This window comes from Triticum dicoccoides, chromosome 1B (assembly GCF_002162155.2).
Source record: "Triticum dicoccoides isolate Atlit2015 ecotype Zavitan chromosome 1B, WEW_v2.0, whole genome shotgun sequence".
Taxonomy (NCBI): domain Eukaryota; kingdom Viridiplantae; phylum Streptophyta; class Magnoliopsida; order Poales; family Poaceae; genus Triticum; species Triticum dicoccoides.
The window spans coordinates 434,828,594-434,832,666 of NC_041381.1; the positions used below are offsets into that span (position 1 = coordinate 434,828,594).

At 53.4% G+C, this 4,073-nt stretch overlaps 1 long non-coding RNA gene across 2 annotated transcripts; it reads left to right on the forward strand.

Annotated features, from left to right (window-relative positions):
- Positions 1-1,778: 1,778 nt before the first annotated feature.
- On the forward strand, positions 1,779-4,030 carry LOC119306273. Of its 2 annotated transcripts, none has more exons than XR_005148906.1 (4): positions 1,779-2,731; positions 2,948-3,324; positions 3,402-3,503; positions 3,619-4,030. It is a non-coding gene; the product is annotated as an uncharacterized LOC119306273 (long non-coding RNA). The 2 variants fall into 2 exon arrangements; XR_005148905.1 differs by having other exon boundaries at positions 3,172-3,324.
- Positions 4,031-4,073: the final 43 nt, after the last annotated feature.

Below are 4,073 nucleotides of genomic sequence, written 5' to 3' on the forward strand. Positions count from 1 at the left end.
GTAATTTACATTGACTGACCTCGACGACTCCCTGTCTTCATCGCGTCAGACGCCGCCTTCCAAGACAATGACGGCTCCTTCGCTGCACGGCAGCACCGTCGCCTTCCTGGACGACGACCTCGCCGCCGTGGGAGGTGCACCCGGTGCTGAGATCTGGAGAGGCGGCCAGGAGGAGGGAAGAAAAGGGATGGTAGCATCAATCTAATCATCTCTCCGCCCCAATCGTATAAACTCCCATCATGGATCGATCACTAACCTGCGACTCCGCGCGCTTCATCGGATCAACAGTGGAGGAGCCATGGGCAACTTCCGGCGATCCCACGCGAACAAAACCATGGGGAAAACCAAGAAAAAGTCACAGGAGAATATGAGAGCGAAAGAGAGGGAAGGTGATCACGGCGGAGTCGCCGTCGTTGTTGACGCAACTGAAGAAGAGGAACTGGAAGAAGTTGGGAAGAAGATGGTGGTGCTGCAGTGGCTAGACGACGTGGACCTGGTGGCCGCCCAAGGCGGAGGCGAGCATCATGTACGACATGTCGACATCTATGCCCCGGCCGGCGGAAGCAGCGGCTACCCCCGCGTCCACCTACGCGTCGTGTCCGCCGCCCGCTCCCTGATCCTCCACCGCTCCAGACATACCCACGCCGACCCGGTCTGGGACGCCGCCGGCCTCGACCACACCGCGCTCCGCGACCTCATCCTCGCCTCCAAGGACCTCGGCAATAGGGCCCTGTTTGACCTTGCCTGCAACACCGTCGCTGTTGGAACCGCAGTCCTCTAGCAACATCTCCTCTCTCTCGAACGGAGGTGAAAGAAAAAGAACAGTGCACAAGGTTTTCTGGCCAGCGCACGAACGCCGTCACGGGCGCACGAACGTTTCAATCCTTTTCTTCTTTCCGGTGGCTACATGGCTCTTACCGACGCTCGGTGGCACGTACCACACCGCTTTGATCAATACACAGGGCTGGAGTCTTTATACGCGGGCGCTCACCCTACGCACGGCCAAGCCATCCACCCTGATCCACTTCCTACGCCAACGCCCACATCCAGGACGTGGCCAACTACTTCACTAACGGAGGCTGCATGCAACCTCCATCAGCTACGTGCGCGTACTAATTAATATGACCGATTCACTCAGCCATATCTCAACTAACTAACAAACTTTCATCTCAAGATTACTACTAACATTTTCCCTCCTAATCTTGGTTTGCCATCGCCGGAGTTGTCGTCGCTCCCGTCGTCGTCTTCGTCGTGACCGTCGACTCGACCTGGCACGCTGACGCTGGTCACACCGTGTTCCGTCACGACCCCGGCAACATACGCCGAGCTCCTCCTCCGCCGGCGATACACGCCTGACGTCCCTTTGCGCCCTGCACGTCCCGCGCGCACCCGACGCGCCCGACGAGCCCGACCGCATCAGTGCGTCTCGCATGTCCCGCGCGCACCCGACGCGCCCGACGAGCCCGACAGCACCAGACGCTCACCGCGTGCCGCCTCCGCGTCTGCCATGGCAGCCGCCAGTGACAAACGCCGGAAGGATGTAGCCGAACTCGAGCACGGACTCGAGCACCACGGCGACATACGCCTCCTCCCAACGTCAACCGCACGCTCGTACGCGCGCCCGCGGTCCCGACGCGTTCAGTGCGCACCCATAACACGCACCAGTCGCGCCCGGCTCGCCGCTGCGTCTTATTGCCCTGCACCACCGTGGCCTCCATGCCGCCATGCAGTGCCTCCATGCCACCACGCCGCGCCACCGCACAGGTCCGTCAGGGCCGCCGCGGCTCCATGCCACGCGCCTCCACGGTTGTCGCGCCGAGCCGCCGCGACCTCTGCGCCACCACGCAGGTCCTCCGCGGCCTCCTCGTCTCCGCGACCACCGTGCTCTTCGCGCGTACGACATCACACCGCACAGCCGCGGACTCGCCCCGTGTCACCGTCACCACGCGCTCACCGCGCGCCGCAGCTGATGCCTCCATGTCGGCCGCGCACACTGCGTCCGCCGCGGCCACCGCGGCCTCCTCGCCATGCCGCGCACCTCCATAGACTGACACACTGCCCGGAGCTTCACCGCGCAGCCGCCGGCGAACGCCGCCACCGCCGCCACGCCTCCGACACGGCAAGCACGCCCAAGACACCAAGCTCATGATACCAATTGTTGGAACTGCAGTCCTCTAGCAACATCTCCTCTCACTCGAACGGAGGTGGAAGAAAAAGAACAGTGCACAAGGTTTTCCGGCCGGCGCACGAACGCCCGTCACGGACGCACGAACGCCCCAATCATTTTCTTCTTTTCGGTGGCTACATGGCTCTTACCGACGCTCGGTGGCACATACCACACCGCGCTGATCAATACACAGGGCTGGAGTCTTTATACGCGGGCGCTCACCCTACGCACGGCCAAGCCATCCACCCTGATCCACTTCCTACGCCAACGCCCACATCCAGGACGTGGCCAACTACTTCACTAACGGAGGCTGCATGCAACCTCCATCAGCTACGTGCGCGTACTAACTAATATGACTGATTCACTCAGCCATATCTCAACTAACTAACAAACTTTCATCTCAAGATTACTACTAACAGTCGCCCCCATGGTGGACGGGAAGTCGTCCAATGGGATCTGTACCATCTTGGGCATCAGGCCCGTCGGCGGCTGCGCTCCTCAGCCGGACCCGAAGCTGGAGAAGGAGCTGCTGGCACAATCTGCACAAGAGTACCAAGAGGAGAGGTTAGTGGCACCTGCTTAGATTTCATTCAATTGTATTTTTCTAGAATCAATTGTATGTATCTATTGGGTTTTCAATTTTCTATACCCTCGATCTAGGTTCTTTACCAGATCTTTTTATCTATTACATTTTTTACCAGTACCTTTTACTGCAATGTGGAGGTACTTTGCGGTCTGATCCACCTTCATGTAATTTTCTGGTGTTTACAAATGTCTCAGATTTTAGTTTCCTCTAGCTTTGAATGAAACAAAAGAGAAGACACACATTATTTCAGTTTCCTCTTCCCAGGTTTGATGTTTCCTCTTCGTTTGACATTAAGCATTAGTTTAAGATTTGGTGGAAATTTGCCAAAACCGGTGTAAGCTTTAGCTTATTTTGGTGATGCTTACAAGTGAAGAACTACAAATATTATTCATCTCCATGCCATTTGTTTCTTTTCTAGATTATGGTGTTCAGTTCATGCTCCCACAAAGGTCAGTGTTGAAGCATGGATCTTTAGCAAGATTTGCAACCATACCTAAAAAAAATATGAATAAGATATTTATAATGGAGGCATGGTCCGAGATCGTAGCTGCAACTCATGAATGCAAACAAGGTTAGAGAGTACCCTGTGAATTTACAACACCACTTTGAATTGTTTTTTTTTTTGAGTGAGTTGCTTTGTTTATAAAGGCACTGACGTTGGATCATGTTGGGGGAAAATCAGCATGCAGACTCACAGGAGGCTATAAGAAAATTATCTAATGACATTGCAAGTCTGATAGACAGATAGAGGTTGGCTTACTAGGAAGCCTTTCTTTTTCAACAATAAGATTAGCATAAGTAAAATTCTATGCACGATGATAGGCATGATACTTGTTGACTTCCTCCATCAAAACTTTTTTTGTAGTGCCAGATACGGTGCATGAATGTTGATTCTCATAATACCACTTGTGGTGCACTTGCTCAACCAAATCGAGAATGAAGCTGGAGAAAACATCCATGAGTATTGCATAAGCTTATTAGTGATTGCTAAGATAATTTCTTGTGTCGTTACTCTATGCATACAATGCTAAATTATAGCGTTTCTTGAAACTCAATTAAATTATAGATGATTTGTAGTATTTTTTGTGTTATCATAATAATATTTTTATGCACGTGAATTCTCATATAGGATTGTAATATTTATCGAGACGTGCGTGCACATGCACACTTACTAGTCATTACAAACAAGTAATACGTCTCCACCCTCCAAACGAATTCAAATCCCAAACACGAACCCCTCAAAAAGCCTGCAGGAGAATCGACATTCCAACGCAGCCCCCCACCTCGCCTGAGCAGGTCGCCGGCGACCGACAGGCCTTC